Source organism: Lissotriton helveticus, chromosome 6, assembly GCF_964261635.1.
Source record: "Lissotriton helveticus chromosome 6, aLisHel1.1, whole genome shotgun sequence".
In the NCBI taxonomy this organism is placed as follows: domain Eukaryota; kingdom Metazoa; phylum Chordata; class Amphibia; order Caudata; family Salamandridae; genus Lissotriton; species Lissotriton helveticus.
In genome coordinates this window covers 1,124,245,286-1,124,264,675 of record NC_136067.1, presented here as the reverse complement: position 1 = coordinate 1,124,264,675, position 19,390 = coordinate 1,124,245,286, and the positions used below count along the sequence as shown (strand labels likewise).

At 44.6% G+C, this 19,390-nt stretch overlaps 1 long non-coding RNA gene across 1 annotated transcript in view; it reads right to left on the bottom strand.

Annotated features, from left to right (window-relative positions):
• LOC144761658 (uncharacterized) overlaps positions 1-19,390 on the bottom strand; it is a 134,796-nt gene that overhangs the window by 13,040 nt on the left and 102,366 nt on the right. The window lies entirely within an intron of this gene.

Here is a 19,390-nt window from a genome sequence, read left to right as displayed (position 1 = left end):
CACCCGAGGCTAGAGGAGATAGAGGGATGGCTGCTGGAGGTAGAGCCACTTGCTGAGGATCTGAAGGTGGTGCTAAATAACGACATAACGATAGAAGAGGTGGTCAAGGTTATTAAGGAGAGTAAAAGGGGGAAGGCATCAGGACCAGATGGCCTCCCCTCTGAAGTCTATAAGACCCTAGTAGAAGAAGTGTCTCCGGTATTGTGTAATTTATTTAATCAAATCTTTATGGGTGGAGCAGCTATACCGAGTACATGGAATGAGGCTATTATCTCTTTGTTACTTAAACCTGGCAAGTCTCCTAGATCGTTAGATTCGTACAGACCTATATCACTCCTTAACTGTGATTACAGTGTATGTTTTGAAGCGTATCTGTCCAAGTGGTTCAAATGAACAGAACGAAGACCTCAACTCTCACAAATCACTGAATTGTTAGCTGATGGACTTGGGCCGGAAACAAGAGGCTGCTGTGAAAATGATACGGATGGTATTCTGTGACGTCATGCTCAGTTCCATGCAGCACTTTACCTTTTAGTTCCATGTAGAATTAATTCCACTGTGAAGATTCTTTGGTTGTCAGTTACTGGAAGCTGTTGATGGCTGAGGTGAGTAAACCGGACTGGACTTCAACTCTGTGTATGATTCTCATTTACATGTGCAGAAGACACCACATTTATTTGGTGACGAGAGTGTGGTATCACCTCAACATCAAGCAGAGGTTCAGCTTCTACCTCCTCCAGCGGCAGAATTATGAGTAGATGAGAAGGATTGTCTTTCTTCTCCAGTGGCTGTTAATGTGATACGAATCTCTGAAAAAACAGATGAGGAGGTGAGCGGGTGTCTGCTGTGCAACATTGTTGTAATTTAAAAGAATTTGCGCATTTTGGCATTGACTCCTCTGCGCTACGAGTTGGAACGCATATGCGTTTCAGCTGATGTCTGTCTTGACAGCATATGCCTTTCAGCTGATGTAATGTTTATTAGTGTCACCGTGCGTGGTCAGGCAAAGGAGTCAGCTTAAAACATAGGGAAAGTGCAAGTTTGGTTTCACGAAGCTTCCTGTTGTGCGTTGTAATGCACAGGGGCCATTTTGTGGTATTGGGAATACTAGCGAGCACAACATACAATATGAGGAGTATTTTTTCATTTCTATGTCAGGACCGGAGGCTCCGATTATGCTTCTCATTTTCTTTGCTTAATTACAGCAGCCAATAAAAAAACGATCTTTTTTATTCAACATATCATCATTAACTACAAGTCCCATGAGCACACTGTACTGCCCAACCATGGAGACTGTGCCTATATAATGTCCCACTGAGGCACACAAGTCCTCTTTCGTTGTTGCTCCGCAGCTAGTTAAGTGCCACCCCCCTTACAACTTTTCTGGCATTAGTGGTGTATGGGTTGGGGGCACCACGTTGTATTTGGCGCATCTGTATGTTAATACTGTATTTGTATGAGCGCTTTCGCTGTGTTTGGCACCGCGTTGGGTTAAGCGCATGAGTATGGTTGTACTGTCTTTCCTAAGTGCTATTACTGTTCTGTATCTATAACGCGCTCTCGCGCTTTAGCGGGCTCGCGGCTGACGTGTACCTGATGTGGTGGTACTCGCGGCGCTGAGCCTGCTTGCCCGCTTGGTCCCTGATTCCGCCTCCGTTCAGTGTGTGGCAGGAGGGAGCGTGTCAGCCTCCCCGGCCGGGCACGGAGTCCTTTGTTTGTTGGAGCGGGAGTTGGGGGCTTGAGGACCGTGCGTTTCAGCTCACGCTCAGTCCTCATTCTATTTTACTCTGCGGCAGTCAATTTCACCGCAATCTTCAGAGCAGATCGGAGCGGGAAATTGACAACGTTTAAAAAGTGAAGCCCGTGTATGTTGCTGACCTGCGAACGCCCAACGGTTCAGTGTGCTGCAGGCTGAACAATCAGCATAGGTACTGCCTAGAGAGGTTTTTGGTGTAGGCAGGCCCTCCCTCCACTTCTAAATATATTTTATTTGGCTGTCTAGCCTGGTTTTTCTGGGGTTGTGCCTCTCCCCCCTTACTCCTCGGTTTCTGGTACGGCAATATATTTGGTAACACCATCCCACCATGGCATATTACAGCTACGAGGATGACTACTATGGTGAAGAGCCATCAAGCTCCCTTTAGCAGGACCTCGTGAAGGTCCTAGATGCTGGTGTGCAGCATTCTGTGAATTCTGCCCTGCTGCGGGCGATTGCACCCCTTAAGCGCCACTTGAATAAGAATGGCATACATCAGGGGTGGATTCCGGCTGCGGCCGGGCGCCACAAGGCCAAAGATGCCAAAGCGGCCAATCCACATGGTGAGGATTTAGCACGTCTCTCCAAGGCCTTGGCCAATGATCAACCGTATGTCGCACGGCAGATCAAACTGAGTCTGCCCAAGGTGCCCAAGGAGACACCTCTTCCACCTCCAACACCCACACTGATTCAGATGAGGAGGTGAATCCTCAAGCCGCGCAGAAGCTCAGGAAGGAAGATCATACCGAGCCCCTGCAGCCCAAGGTATTGAGCTTTGAGCCAGCAGACATTGTCCACCCCAATTCTACGGAGTGGCTCCCGCCACAAGAGGTGGCGGTCTACGTTCAGTCCCACCTACGCCGACCTTTTGACAAAGATGTCAGAGCCCGGCTGACGTTGGAATGCCCCAGACCAGACCTGCCAGTCAGGGTCGCGGAAACTCCTGAGGTGGATCCAACAATGCTCACTTATTTAAAAAAGTACGCTAAGGACCCCAAAAAAAGACATTGACCACGCCTGGCGGTAATGCCAGGATAAACTACTGGATTTCTCTGGCCCCCTAACAAAAATTCTGGAGTTAGGGTTCCATGTCACGGAATCGGGGACACCGATAAATCCGGACGCCCTCATTGGATGGGCGCAAAGGGCGGGGTGCCTATTAGACAATGCCAATGGTGCCATGTCCAGTGAGAGGAGGAGATCTATCCTCCTCCAGCTGGACCCAAAATTGCCAGAGTTATCCTCGTCTGAAGCGGGTCCGCTGGCCCATGGTCTCCTTTTCCGCCAGCCATTCTTGAAGGAGCTCACCAAATTCGTGGCCACTTTTAGTGGCCTGGATAAGGCGCAAGAATCACTTTACCGTGCTATCAAGACTGTTTTCACCAGGGCCGGACGAAGTTGAGGGCGGTCGTTCGGCCGAGGAGGCAATCAAGCCGCCCCACACGGCCAACAGCACCACAGAGGTGGTTATCAAGACAACTCAGGCAACCCAAACTTCTACCCTTCACGAGGAACAGGTTCCGCAGGGGACGGTTTGGGGGCAACCACAGAAACTATCAGGACATGGGATCTACAGGTGAGAGTAATCCCATATTCGAAGGTGATCTTGGGGGGATGTGTTCAACTATTTCTGCATGAATGGTGCACCCTCTTTCAAGATCCCTGGGTTTTGGAGACGGTGCAAGGGTACAAACTGGAGATGTACGAGACAACCTCCCAAACTCTCCGCCCCCTTCCCCAAATTGTTTCCCAACAAGATCAGAGCTTTATCTCAGAGGAAATAGGTGCCCTTCTGGCAAAAGGGGTGATTGTGGTCACTCAATGTCACCCTCAGGGTTTCCTCAGCAATGCATTCCTGCTCTAGAAGAAAGGGGCGGGTCCAGGTTGGTCTTGAATCTCAAGTTCAATGGCTGGATCGTTTATCGCCATTTCAAAATGGAGGGCGTCCACCTATTACGCGACCTTCTGCAGGAAGGGGTTTGGATGGTCCGATTGGACCTAAAGGACGTGTGTTTATCCATCCCCATCTACACCTCACATCAGCTTTTCCTTCAGTTTCTCTGGCAAAGTGTCTATTACGAATACATCATCCTTCCCTTTGGACTTTCGTCAGCACCCTGGTGCTTCACGAAACTCCTTTGTCCTGTGGTAGAGTCCCTGCACGCGCGAGGTTACGTCTGATCGTCTCTCTAGACGACATCATCCTCATGGCATAGTCCCCTCAATTAGCGATTACTCACCTGGAATGGTCCATACAGCGCCTTCAGAGCCTCGGATTCGTGTTGAACTCCCAGAAGTCAGTCTTGATTCCCACGCAATCCATAGAGTTTCTGGGGTTTTAAGTGGATTCCCGCAGCTGCCAGCTTCTCCTGTCCTCCTACAAGATCAGAGCGATCAAGAGAGAATTGAAATTGTTTGTGAGCAGGCAGATTGTGTCCTTGAGGTCCATTGTCCGAGTAGTGGGGTTATTAGCCTCGTCGATCCAGGCAATCTTCCCGGGGCCCCTTCACTCCAAAGCTTGAAGATCGAACATCTCCGCAAAGGCTTTGGTTATGCTAAACAGATTCCTCTTTCAGAGGACGCGAGGTTGAAAATGTTGTGGTGGTTAGATCACATGGAGAGGTGGAATGGGAGAGGCATCTTCGGCTCAAAACCCGAGGTAGTGATCAAATCGGACGGCAGCCGCTGGGGCTGGGGTGCCCGCGGCGGTCCGATCTCAACAGGGGGCCGATGGTCTTCGGAGGAACTCTCTCTCCATATCAACTGCCTGAAGTTGCTGGCAGGTTTGTTCGCCGTCCGCAGCCTTTCCCCGCAGAAGACAGACTGTTGCATCCTGTTGCAGATGGAAAACGTATTGGCGGTTCGATACGTGAACAAGCTGGGAGGTACGAGGTCTCGTATCCTGGCCGAAATTGTCAAGGATTTTTGGCATTACTGTCTACAACACAGACTGTCAGCGGTGGCGGAATACCTTTTGGGATGCAAGAACGAAGTGGCTGACTGGCACTCCCGTTACTTACGCGATTACAGCGATTGGCGGTTACACCCTCAAGTTTTCCAGATGCTGAACCTCTTATGGGGTCCTTGTCAGTTGGACCTATTTGTGTCATGTCTGAACAAACAGCTCCCGGAGTTTTACAGTTGACGCCCAGACCCGGAGGCTCTGGCCTCGGATGCGTTTCTTCAGACGTGGCCCCAAGTCCTTTGTTATGCCTTCCCGCCCTTTGTCACCAGGGTCCTGGCCCAGGCCAGGTGGCAACGGGCGGAATTGGTGTTAGTGACCTCTCTGTGGAGAGCACAGACATGGTTCCCGATGGTGTTCGGAATGTCCTGTACTGTACCAGTCCTCCTCCCTCAGAGATGGAACCTGTTACTGGACCCTCACAAGACCCCTCATCCTCTAATAGACGCGGGTCAACTGGCATTTGTGGCATGGCGAGTTTCCGGGATAGATGGCACGTCCCAGGCCTTTCGGCAGAGGCTTCTGACTTCATCAAACAGGCTTGGTCAGATAATACCCACAAGCGGTATTCATCAGCATGGAACAGGTGGTGTAGCTGGTGTGTTCGACGGGACGTCGATCCCACTACAGCTGATGTCTCCATGGTCATGAATTTCCTAGCTTCTTTGGCTTCCTCGGGCACAGCGTATAGGACAGTGAACAATTTTCAGTCCACGATTTTGGCAGGACATTTTCCAATTGAGGGCAAACCAGTGGGGGAGCATCCCTTGGTTTGTAAATTACTTAGAGGCATTAGGATGGTCGGACCACCATGCCCCAAGTATTCGTTTCTGTGGGATGTGTCAGTAGTTCTCCAGTTCTTAGAGGCTTGACCGGCGAACAAGTATTTATCTCGAAAGCAGCTTTCGGCCAAGTTGGCTATGCTCTTATGTCTAGTTTCTTGCAAATGAGTTTCCGACATCAGAGCTTTGGGTCTGGCTGGTCATCATTTTTCCCCAGAGGGGGTCACCTTTACTATTTCTAGATGCACCAAATGTAATTCTACCTCTGTGTCTTATCCAATGTTTCCAAATAATCCCAAATTATGTGTGGTGCAATGTTTAAAAGCATACGAGGTAAGTACTTCTGAATTTCGTTCTGATATGCATGGTCAACTGTTTATTGTGCTGCAAAAACCTTTCAGGCCAGTGACTCCAGCTACTTTAGCAAGATGGGTACATCGGCACACGAGTGAAGCAGGCATCGATGTATCAAAATATGACGGCCATTCTGTTCGGGGCGCAATGGCGTCAAAATCCTTTTCATTGGGAGTAAGCTTCGCTGACATCATGAATACAGCTGATTGGCAACAGAATCTACATTTAAATCTTTGTATTACAAACCTATTGGGGATGTTGCATCGGTGGTCGTGGCTCAGCTTTGAACAAGCATAATCGGAGCCTCTGGTCCTGACATAGAATTAAAAATGTGCAAACATTCGTGACAAGAATTTTCAATTCCATTAAGGACAACGGAGACTAGGATTATCCCACCCAGTAGTTATGTCTTTATCCGCATATTCATACAAATGTGAAAGTACAATTTCTGTCTGTTTAACACTCTAATGGCATGATATTGAATATTCCTCCCCCCCTCTGATATGTTTTGCTGTTGGCACATAGTTCAAGGATGATAGTTATTACGTAATTTTCCTTTTGTTTCAGATTCAAATGGCAAATGAGAATCGCACTTGTTGGCTTCAGTTTACCGCGAAGGGTGATTTTCCCTCTATGAAGTTGGTGTTTCTTCACCAGAGTTATCAATCAAGAGTTGGCCCGTCGAATCAGAAATTTCCCTGTGGGTCTTTGGATTATCTGGTTCTTATGAATGTTTTTTCTCATGGACAGCGTGTAAGAAAATGCGCTAAGTTGAAGATGTTGGACTTATCTGTTACGGTTTCGCAAAGAAAGAGGATGTGTGTCCCTCAGTGGGACATTATATAGGCACAGTCTCTATGGTTGGACAGTACAGTGTGCTCATGGGACTTGTGGTTAATGATGATATGTTGAATAAAAAAGATCGTTTTTTATTGGCTGCTGTAATAAAGCAAAGAAAATGAGAAGCATAATCCTCGCCTCCGTTGTCCTTAATAGAATTGAAAATTCTTGTCACAAATGTTCGCAAATTTTTAATTCTAAACGTTGTTTGGCAGAACGGACCTCGTCATCTGTTTGCCACTTCATCAAGCTTATCAAACAAAATTGGCACATCAGGGCTTGAATGCCGGTATTGAAAGTTAGCTATATATATTTTTGTTTTAACTGTGTATGTGACAACTTATCAGGTCACAGTTTAAACAGTTATTAGCACACTTTTATTTGCATCGTAACTTCTTCAGTGTTGAAATTTTAAGTGGCGGAGTTTGTCATATCTATATTGTGCTGTGAGTAATGCAAGATTTATTTACTGTGATATTTACTACAAGAAATAGTGACTTCACTGATTTTGATACTGAGCTTTAATAATTTTGAGGGTGATCCATTAAAAAAAGAGTTCACTGCATTACAAAAAGAATTTAGAAATTATATTAGTGATTGAATTTTTCGTGTGAATGACAATTCGCTTACAGTCATTTTGTTAATATTGTTGTGATACGTAAAAAAAAAATGCAGAATGTGGCACAGGCACCTTTTACCCTTGACAAGTCCGGGAGAACCTACTATTAAGTGGCAAAAGTGGGAAAAGAAATGTGTGAACTATGGAACTATTCAAGAATTTGTGGGCCAACTTAAGTGCGGAGCGAAAACATTCATTACTTCTTCACTATCTTGGAGGAGAGGGTCAGGAAGTTCTTGAACATTTGCCAGAGCTTAGTGCTGCTGATCATAGGACTTTGAACGAATATGAGATTTGAATTCTTCAATTATATTGACACTATCTCCCTGGTTCAAGTACTATTATGGAATGATATCATTTTGTTTTGCATGAACAAAAGAAGGATGAGTCTGTAGAAGAATTTGTCACAGGATTAAGAAAGCGTGCTGCCTCATGCAAATTCGGTGGTGCAGTGGAGGAAAGTATAAGGGATCAGTTTGTATTAAAATGTGCTCATTATAAAATTAGAGATGAACTGTGGTTGAAGGATGAGCCTCCCTTAGATGAGGTTTTTGCTATTGCCTAGAAAGTAGAACACATGATGAAATGTGTTGATGACATAAGCTCGGAAAAAAGCATGTCTAATCCTATGAGTAATAGTTTTGAAGAATTAGTGTGTCAAGTTAAAAATAAAACTTCAAATGAGGGAGACAGGGAAGGAGACAAATCGTCTTGTGTTGCTGAAGGTGTCTCTACACTAGATAACAGGTCTGTCTGTTTTAGATGTGGGAGAATAGGTCACAGAGCAAATGCTACATTGTGACCAGCTCTACATTTCAGTTGCAATGCGTGTGGGAAGAAGGGTCATTTTGCCAAGTGTTGCAAAAGCAAGATAAAAAGGAGGAAACAGTCTCAAAACAAGGTGCAACCACAGGTAAAATAGATTATGTATCAGGTAGATGATAAAAAAACACATCTCTCCCATGTTGTCACCATTGAAGGTGTTGAACTAGAAATGAAGTGTGATTCCTACTCACATCTCACCGTGATTTCCAAAGACATTTATGATACACATTTTAGACAGAAAGTTACACTTCTAAAAAATTATGTTTCTCCTGCTGGTTACGGTGGTCTACTGATAAACATTCTAGGGTATTTTTTTGCATATATCGAAGTGAGAAGACGTTTGACTGCTGGTAAAGTATATGTGGCCAAGAAAGGGGATGCACTTTTAGGATGGCCTCATCAACGTATGCTAGGTGGTTCCCTCAACCCTAATGCTGTCCCCGAAGTCCAAGTTCAGGTGGTGGATGATTCTTTTTTGTTGTTTTATCGTGGGTTTTTTGTGTCCTCGTTCTGTCAATTCTCTTGTTGGTAACCCTCTATTCCCAATTGCCAAGTACCAAAGCATGGTGCAGAGTCATTCCTTCCAAACAGAAAGCTGTTTCCTCTTCCAACCCTTCACTGGTTTGCCCATAGCAAAGAAGGGACCAGGAGCGTCAGTGATTTTTTTGGCTTAATCATTGGATCTCCTGGAACTTTGACTCCAATCAACTAACATTACCCACACTTCCTCCTGACTGCTAGGATCACAAGCTATATCAAACTGACTTGTATAAATTATATTAAAAATACAATCTGATGAATGGGGGGACTCCTGATTTCCAGGACCTACAAATCTCCCGTCTCCCCAGTAAGATCGTGTAGAAAATAAATCTGGCGATAACAGTGTTGGGTCGAGTGAAACAGTCCTGACGTCCTTCAAAAATATAAGCATATGGCTTACCTTGACTTGTAGGCCCGTTACTTCAGTTAAGAACTTACACAGCTCGATCCAATAGTCAGCGAACCTGGGCATGTCATAAAGATATGCATACCATCTGCCAGAGGGCACATACATCCTTGCATACGTACTGAGTTCCTGTGAATCTTGATAGTTTTGCTGGAGACCAATATACTCTGTACATAGTGAAAAGGTTATTATGCTTGAGAAAAGCGGGTTTTACCACCACTCGGAGAGTTGCAAAAGAACCACGCCAGACCTCCTTGACATTTAGATCGACTAGATCTTCTGCCCAAAGCTTTGAAATATCTGTGTCCAAATCATCATCTGCCTCTAGTCGAGTAAGATACCACAAAGAGACTTCCTTTTTGATAGGGCCAGTTTTAACTGTCTGTTCTAGCCAGGAGTCCTCTTCCTCCTCCTCCCACACCTGTCTTACCCACCAGGAGGAGACTTGGTAATATTTAAATCTAGTTAATTGACCCCTGGTGCATTGACTCAGGACTACCCAGCTGACTAAAGATGATGCCGGTTTGAGGTCCCCCCACCGGGACATCCCTGCAGCTTTCAAGTGGGGGAACATCCTTTATAACGAAACTTTCACAATGCGGTACCATTACCACGCAGGTTTTACAACGCAAGTTGTTAAAACGACTTGCGCTGGAGGGCGCTGTAGGATAGGGAATAGTTTAATTTACAATCCAACACCTTCCCATCTATCCACGGGGACTGGAGTTGGAATAGTAAATTAAACTATTCACTATCCAGCGACCCCCAATGCAAGTTGTTGTAACGACTTGCGTTGTAAAACCTGTGTGGTAACGGTACGCGTTGTGAAAGCACGCGTTGTACCGTCATACATCCTTCAAGGGAAGACTGAGCAGATCTTTTAGACACTTAGGGGTTCCTAGTGAGTCCCAAATTGGCACCTTGGAAGAATAGTAAGGAACTCCAATTTTTTTCCAAATGAACACCCAGGCTCTTAGGGCCCCCAGCAAACTTTTCAACCTCACTTTAAAAAAAACTACAGCTCTCCGTATTTAAACAAAAACTGATCCTGTCCCTCCCTCAGTACATTCAACATTGCCCCAAAAAGTATTCCTAATGGACACCTAACCACTTTATTTAACAACATTAATTGAAAGGTAACTCTGAGAAATCGGAGTTTATGCTTTTTGGCTTCTCTATTGATAATATCTGGCGTAATTGGTGGCCCCAGGATATGTCTCCCCCTACCTCCTCAGTGAAAGCTGTAAAGAAATTAGGTGTCAGGCTTGAGGATAATCTATCTATGAACTCCCAAATTCAATCTGTAGTGTGCGCCTGCTTTGGAGTACTTAAGATGCTCAAGCAGTTCCTTCCTCTGTTGGCAGTAGCACACAGGAAAATTGTTGTACAGGCGCTAGTCACTTCTAGGCTGGACTACGTCAAAGTTCTGTACTTGGGTATCCCTGAATACTTGCTAAATCAACAACAGATAGTACTGAACTCAGCAGATAGGGTGATACTCCTGCTTGGCCCCAGGACTCGGATGTCCTCCACCCTGAATGCTATGCACTGGCTCCCGATCCGCAAGAGGATAATTTTTGGCAATGGTTTTGGCCTTCAAGGCACTCCACGGCTCGGGGGCCCCATATCTCAGGAATAGAGTCCAATTTTACCGCCCACCTCGTGCTTTGAGATTTTCCCGCGCTGAATCTCACGCATATTCCTAAATTCCAGCAGGCACGTATAGGGGGTCGCTCCTTTCAGGTGCATGCTGCGCACCTCTGGAATAGTCTCCCTCCGGCACTTAGACTGATACGGTACCTTTTGTCTTTTAGGAAGTCATTGAAAACATGGTTATTTCAGCAATAGCATTTTCATCTCAGCGAGCATAGTGCCTGTTCGTCAGCCATGACCAGGATGTTTTAGCGCCGGGACATTCAACCGAGTAGCTGTGCACTCTATAAATCCCGAATAACATAATATAACATACGGAAGTTCTTAAAATGAAATGCATACCAATATGTCATGAGATAAGGAAGAGCCAGCCCCCCCTTTTCCAACCTTCTCCTTAGCTTTTTCCAGCATATCCTTGATCCCTTAGAGAATCACATAAATCTACCGATCTTTCCCTGCATTTTAAATACCTCTCCATTATCAAAAGGTAAGAGTATATAGTTAAAAAAAACGTAATCTATGGGAGGACAATCATTTTGATGAGGTTAGCCCTGTTGTATATGTTTAAGGGCAGATTCACCCACCTGAGCAACAACCTCCCTATCTCCTGACTTGCCTTCTTCCAATTAACTCTAGGCACTTTCACTAATTTCTGGGTGATTATAATACCCAAGTAGCGCATTTGCGACTTGAACCCCAGGGTTTGACTAGGTTGATTCCAATCCATAATTTCGGTCTTCCCTCTGTTTACCTTATATACAGATATCTTCCCAAAAAGTTCCACCTTAGCCATTAAATCTGGGATAGCCACCTCAGGTTTAACCATATAAAGTGAAAGGCCATCTGCTTACAAAGCCAAGTTTGCTACTAAACCTGCAAACTTAAACGGAGAGATGGTAGCATCCATTCTAATCCGGCAGTCGAACGGCTCAATATAGAAATTATATAAAAGCGGGGACACCCCTGTTGAGTTCCCCGCATTATATTAAACCAATCCGACAGCTCCTCATTGACCAATACCCTGGCTCTAGGCAAACAGTACAGCTCTTACTATATTCTCCGGGAACACCAAGATCTCTAAAACCTCCCAGAGGCAGGGAAAATGAACTTGATCAAACACCTTGGCGGCATCAACAGCTACAACTGTTACAGGTAGATTATGGGCTTCCGCCAGCTCCACAACCCAAGCATCCTGAAAGTAAACTCATTGATCTGCCGTCCGTGGATCAATCCTCTCTGATCTTGATGAATAACCCATTTAATCAAGCGGGCGACCCTAGAGGCAAATATCCCCGAAAAAACATATAATCAGTGTTCAAAAGCGATATTGGCCTACAGAAATCTACTGCCAAAGGGTCTTTATTGGGTTTCATAATCAACGTTACCATAGCCTCAGCCCAAAGCAATGGGGCATTTTCCCCTTCCAGCAATATTGCGTTAAATAGGCATTTCAGCACTGGTACTATACTATCGAAAAGGTTAGGATACATCTCAACAAGCAGAACATCTGGGCCATCTGGGCCAGCCGCCTTCCCCTTGCCATCTTTCTCATGTGTACCCGGACCTCATCCTCCATTATCTCAGCTCCGACGCTTATGACGGAAACACTCCGTCACGCCCCTTGGGTGGGCTGTGCTTGTGACGGAGCGGTTCCGTCACGGCCCCGCCCGCTCAATAGAACGCGCCGCGTAGGCGTGAAATCAGCGCCGCGTAGGCGCGAAATCAGCACCGCGCAGGCGCGGCGAGCGGGCCGTGACGGAACCGCTCCGTCACCAGCACAGCCCACCCGAGGGGCGTGATGGAGCGGTTCCGTCATAAGCGTGGGAGGGGTTAAACTAGGGAGTTCAGTCTTCCCCAGCCAGGCCTCTATATTCACCCTCCCCGGCAAAATATTGTCTTTATATAACTGAGTCATGTTATCTATGAGCTTCCATGCCTATTTTTGCATTGGTATCTAGTAGGGCACCTGTTTCATCATCTCTTAGATTACAAATGTAATTTCTAGATTCATCAGATTTGGCTTTCCAGGCCAGAAGTTAGCCACTCTTCTCTCCATATGCAAACTGCTGCAACTTGCAAATCCTCCATCTATCCAATAGCCTTTTATCAAGATCCCCTTGATATTCAGCTCAGAGCTGTTCTAACTCTTTACCCAACAAAGAAACTTTACTGGAGCCCTCCACTTATGCCGTTTGGAGCTCCTGTTCCTCACATTTAATCTTTTTGGAGGGTTCCTCCTCTTGCTGTTTCATATCTCACCCCTTTTCCACCCTTATAGAAGTGTCTATAGCTCTTAGATATGCTTTAAAAGCGTCGCAGATGACTTGGCTTTTTGCTGATCCTATATTAGCTTGAAAAAAAACGAGGCATCATCCCTTATACTTAATACCACCCTTTCATTTAGCAGAATAGTCCTATTTCGGGTCCACCTTTTTATACGAGACTTACTGTAATGTAGAAGGGACAAGAACACAGCCGAATGATCTGAGAGGACGGCACAAAGATTTTTAACCTCTTCAACCTCTGTTAATAACTCCCAATCTACTAAAAAATAATTGATACGTGAGTGGTGGCCATATTTAGAACTGTAAACGGTGAAATCTTCTGTCTCCCCATCTTACTTCTCCAAATGTCTACCAAATTTATATCTTGAATCATGGTCTTAACTACCACCGATGTTTTGGGGGGACTGGCATATTTAACTTCAGAAGTCCTATCCATATCCTTATTTTGTACTATAATAAAGTCACCCCAATTAAAACAGGAGCACTAGCCAGTATTAGACATGCTACAAGCATAATTAAAGCATCTGGAACATCATCGTACGGACCATAGTAATTGGCGCAGACTATTGGCATCCCCTGTATCTTCAGGTTGGTCACCAACCATCCCCCGGAAGAGTCTGTCTGATAGCTTTCTAACTTATGGCTAGATGTAGGTAATTTACAATTACCGATTCAAAAATACCGAATTTTACCGATTCGGTATTTTCGAATCGGTAATTGCAATGTAGATAAACATTCGGTAAAAAATCCTGAATCGGTAAGATTCGGTATTTACCTAATCGGTATTTACCGAATCGGTATTTGCCATTAATTCCTATGGGCCTGGAGGCCCATAGGAATGAATGTCAATTACCGAATCGGTAATTACCGATTCGGTAAATACCGAAAAATTCAAGGGTGGCAGGGTGTCACTTTGACACCCTGTTGCACCCCTGATTACTGCTTGTGTGCCATGTGGCACACATACATGCCCTAAGGGCACAGGTGTAAATGCACATATTTGCATTTACATAGGAATTCGTCATTTACCACCAACTAATAGTTGGTGGTAAATAATGAATTCTTAAAGCCCTGTAGCACTGTTTACAGTGCTACCTACATTTCAAAATACAGATTCGGTAATTTTACCGAATCGGTAAATTTACCGAATCGGTAAAATTACCGAATCTGTATTTTGAAATGCCCTACATCTCAGTATCTAAATACCGGTCGGTAACGACCGAAAATCAGTATTTTCGGCCGTTACCGACCGGTATTTGGATACCTACATCTAGCCCTTAATGCCTAAATAATTTTATATGACAGCCACACCTCGTGTGCTGCCTCTTTGGTCCGAGTACACTGCTTCCTGGACCCAAATCAATTTGATAAAGGCAGTGCCACACTCACCCTTTTATTAATGAGTTTCCTGAAGCAGGATAATACTAGCCTCGCTATTCTTAAGGAATTATGGGGCATATTACCAACAACTAGCGATAATTTTTGTCTCTAACTTGTTTAGAGACAAAAATTATCGCCGCACATCGCCGATTTTTATCGCAGATAAACCTTGCTATTAGCAAGGTTTATCGCAAATGCGATAAAAAACGGCCGCAATGCATGAATATCGCTGAAAAGTCAGCGATATTCATGCATTATCAAGCAAATGCTCTTAGCCATGTTATCCACCTCCCATTGGATAACATGGTGAAGAACTGCTCAGGGCAGGTGTTAGCTTTTGGAGATATTCACGCTTAGCGCGAATATCTCCAAAAGTTGGTAATAGGAGATAGCGATGTTAGCGACTGTTTCCAGTCGCTAACATCTTGGCACGCCCACTTTGCATGTCATTAGTGATAAATATCACTGACATGCAAAGCGGGGCCCAAGATGGTCGCTATCTCCTATTAGCTGTCACTAACTGGTGTTAGCGACAGCTTGGTAATAGGGAGATAATTTTATCTCTGCTTTCTTGGCTTTTAAAGCCAAAAAAGCGGAGATAAACCCCCTTGGTAATATGCCCCTATGAGACCAGAGCCAACTTCTTCCTGGACCTCAGACATTTCACATTCCAAGGTATGAAATGAACAAGGTTTATTCTACTCATTCCTATAGTATGATGCCCACCTCCAAAAAAAAGACCACTTTAACTTGTCTTCATAACCCACTCCCCCTCTGAAAAGAGTCAAAAGACCCCTCATGATTAGAACCACACTGACATATGACAAAATAAAGATCATTTTTTCCATGTTTCCCTTATGCTCCCACCACCCCGTGCACCCTACCACCCACCCACCTTGGGGAACCCTCCTTCCTACCCTTAGGCAAAGAAAAACAATTGCCTTTCTGGAGCCCCTGACCTAGAGGAAGGGGAACCCAAACCAAACTAAAATACAAAAAAAAAAATAGTAACTAATACTTATACATAAGATAATCCTCTAACTCCCTATTCAGGCCATTATTCTGAGCCTTCCATCGGTGGCAGCAGGGAGTCCACCTCTTCTGGATCTCTAATATTGTACATTTTGTTCCGCCACATTATCCTCAGCATTGCAGGGAACTTCATCTGTACCTGGGCCCCCTTACTGCGTAAGTCATTCACTTTTGTGCCCTGCTCCCACTGCCTCTGGGCTTTTCTCTTATGCATATCCGATCGAATTTGATAACTGAGGTCTCTAAACTTCAAAAAACGATCCTTCAGGGCACCCCGCAGCACTAACTCCTTGAGCGAGAAAGAGAGGAAGTTTATCAGTATTTTCCTTGGGATTTTCCTTCCAGGGTTTAGCCTGAATGGGTCTCTATGCACCATTTGCATTTCTTTGTCCCGATCAATATCCAACCTGTCCTGAAGTGGACCTCCCAACAAGTTACACACAAAAACTTTAATATCGTCTTTTTCAGAATTTTCGGGGATATTCAAGAGCCGCACAGTATGGCGCCTAGCTTTCAGTTCAAGCTTCTCCAGGTCCTCTTGCGACAGCTTATTTTTCTTTTGAATCCCCACAATTTCACTGGTATTTACAGCTGTCGCCGCTGACAATGACTTCACCTTGCCTTCTAAAGCTGCGGTCCGTTGGGCTATTCCATCTATTTTCTGTTCAAGTATCCCACAGTTTTCTTTGATGTCCTTTTGATTATGTTCAGAAGTTTGAATTTAATCAGGATATCTTGTATCAGAGTACAGAGCAGATCTGCCAACTGATTTTCTGAGAAAGACTTTTCCTGTAGACCGTGATCCTACCCTGAACTCTCACCATTACTCTAGCTAGGACTGTTACCTTCATCCCCCCCACCCGATATATCCTTCTGAACTGCTTGAATGTGGGGTAGGCCTGGGTTAATTGTTCCACAGCCTTACTTCCTACCCCCTCTGCGGAACCTTCAACCTGCTCCATGATTTGGAAGTAGGACCTAAGGTAGGAAGAGGTTTAGGGAAAGGACGCGTCTACCTAGGCCCACACCTCTTGGTTATCCCAGTCCCTCCAGCTGCTTTATTAACAGGGGTTACTGCTTGAGGCTCTCTCTCTGCAGGGACATTTGCTCTACATGCAGCACCTTTCTTCTCTGGCACAGAACGTAAGAGATACCGTAACCGGTAGAAATTGCGCCTCCATAACATCAGCAAACCCTATGTGTGCTTGGATTGTGAGACCCCCACATCTATCACCTTCCATCTCCTCATTCATTAAATTCACACAGGAAGCAACATCCTGGGAGGGGAGGTCATTTTCCATCCACCCCCACTTTACTTTGACCTTTGTGCTATATCACTGTTGCTGTGGCTGAATCTTGTCTGGGAAACGAACAGCCTATCCCTCTTGACTTACTGCCTGCTCCCGGCAAACTGAATTTGAGCCTCTACCGTGGTTTGCTGCCAAGATTACAGGTCCTTATACTAAAGAGACAGTGGTTCTTGTAGACACAATGAATAATAATGGAATAATAAACGCACAATGGCAATACATTTGTAAGGAAGGGGATAATGCAAGAGGGAAAAGAAACTTCTACACAATTAAACACATTCAATGTTTATATTTGCAACAGAAAAGAAGACATTGATATGTGAATATATCATTTTTTAAAGATTTTTAACAGTTCTAATATTTTGTGCAGTGCATCCCCAAGTGAAACAAGGCACCAGTGATCAATTATGTACAGTGATTGAGTAAAAAAAGTTTCCATATGTACAAAAAAGAACCAATAGATATAGAACAGCGAAGATGTCTGATAACACTAGCTGTATGAGGTCTTTTGTACTCGTGTCGACGGCGTTTCGACCACTGCGTGGATGTGGGGTTTCCTCAGGACAGTTGGTATTGGGGATATCTGAATTATGGAAACAGCCCAAGCGAAAGTGTGCTCTCCCGTGTTTGTGGAAAATAATCAAAAAGCACTCACGTGAGTACCCGGCTGGGTGCTCACAATCAATGACCGTCATTGAACCAGATAGAGTCTGACTCGCCCATACGCCAATACCTCATTGCAGGAGACTTCGTCAATCGACAAATTAAAAGACACCATCTCGTGTCATTTACTATCAAGCCTACAAGGCACACTTCATCGTGGAGCATTCACAGAAGGCAGCCCACACCTCATGATCGTGAGCACCCGGCCGGGTACTCAAGTGAGTGCTTTTTGATTATTTTTCACAAACACGGGAGATCACACTTTCGCTTGGGCTTTTCCCATAATTCAGATATCCCCAATACCAACTGTCCTGAGGAAACCCCACATCCACCAAGGGGTCGAAACGCCGTTGACACGAGTACAAAAGACCTCATACAGCTAGTGTTCTCAGACATCTTCGCTGTTTCATATCTATTGGTTCTTTTTTGTACATATGGAAACCGTTTTTTACTCAATCACTGTACATAATTGATCACTGGTTCCTTGTTTCACTTGGGGATGCACTGCACAAAATATTAGAACTGTTAAAAATCTTTAAAAAATGATATATTCACATATCAATGTCTTCTTTTCTGTTGCAAATATAAACATTGAATGTGTTTAATTGTGTAGTAGTTTCTTATCCCTCTTGCATTATCCCCTTCCTTACAAATGTATTGCCATTGTGCGTTTATTATTCAATTATTTTTCATTGTGTCTACAAGAACCACTGTCTCTTTAGTATAATACAATTACCCTGGTTCTTAGTAAGTAGGGTGCCCCTGTAATCTTAATCAAGATTACAGGTCCAGCAGAGGCTGTACAGGCTCTGCACCGCTTGAGCCCAATCAGTGCCTTCACCGCCCAGGATCTCTGAAGAAACGCCACCACCCAGCACCAATTCCCCTGTGGGGTGGGGCTGTCTTCTTCAACCATGTCTGTGCCTATATACTAGTACCAGGGGAGTGTGGGAGGTTCCCACACTGAATCCTAACGGTGCTCCTGCGTAGGTGTTAACCTCTGAATTTTTGCAAGTTTCTTCAAGTTCAACAAACCAAATAGTAGTTCAAGAAAGGTTTTATTCCAAGGAGTCGTATATTCCAATCATATGGACTCAAATAGTATGCAACAAGTGATTCATCACAAAGTTTTTCACAAAATATTTTTCAAGGTCCCAAATCCCAATGCATTTCGGGACAGAAGTCCCTTCATCAGGGGAATGTAGATGATCTGTAAGGAAACCAAACACTGTATCGGGGGGGAGCAATAACCTCTAAAGTGGGTCAAATAACATAAGAAGAATGGAGTTGGAGGATAGAGTAAACCCACGATACACAATCAAACTGAAGAGAAAACGGAGTGAAAACAAAAACCTGAGGAAACGTGGGTACGAGAATAAAGAAACCAAGTAAAAATGAAAAACGAAAGTGGTCGAGGAAAATTCTGTGGAGAATAAAGAATAGCCTTAGAGCGAGCAATTTCGGAAACTGACCGTCGTGAGTCAACACCCGGTTTGTGCACGTTACTCAGGTAGCAAAAGAAAGTGTAACAACCAAAGTCGGAAAGAGTGAATCTTACCCAAACGATCATGTAGACTCGCTCTAACAGCGGGTCTCAGCGGGAAAACGTAAGTGTGCGGAAGAGAGGTGTGTTTAAGGAGCCAGATGGTGCGAAATAGAAACCGGACTAGTTAAAGAAACCCCGATTAAAAAATAATAATAAGTCCTGTAACATGCACTGAATGGAAAGTGTCACATATCCAAACGGCTTCTAAATGTATTTTCGGTGTTAAAGGCAAATAATAATCGGGTTAGAAGTTACGAAACACAGTAACTGTAGGTGAACGCGGAGCACAAGTAGATTGAAGTGCAAAGTCGGTCAGCCATCTTGAAACAGGAAAACGTATGCGGGAATGGAGACTTACGATGCATGGTTCACAGATAAATAGTATATAATCGCAAAATATACGGACAATCATGAAGGGTAAATACAACAAACAGATG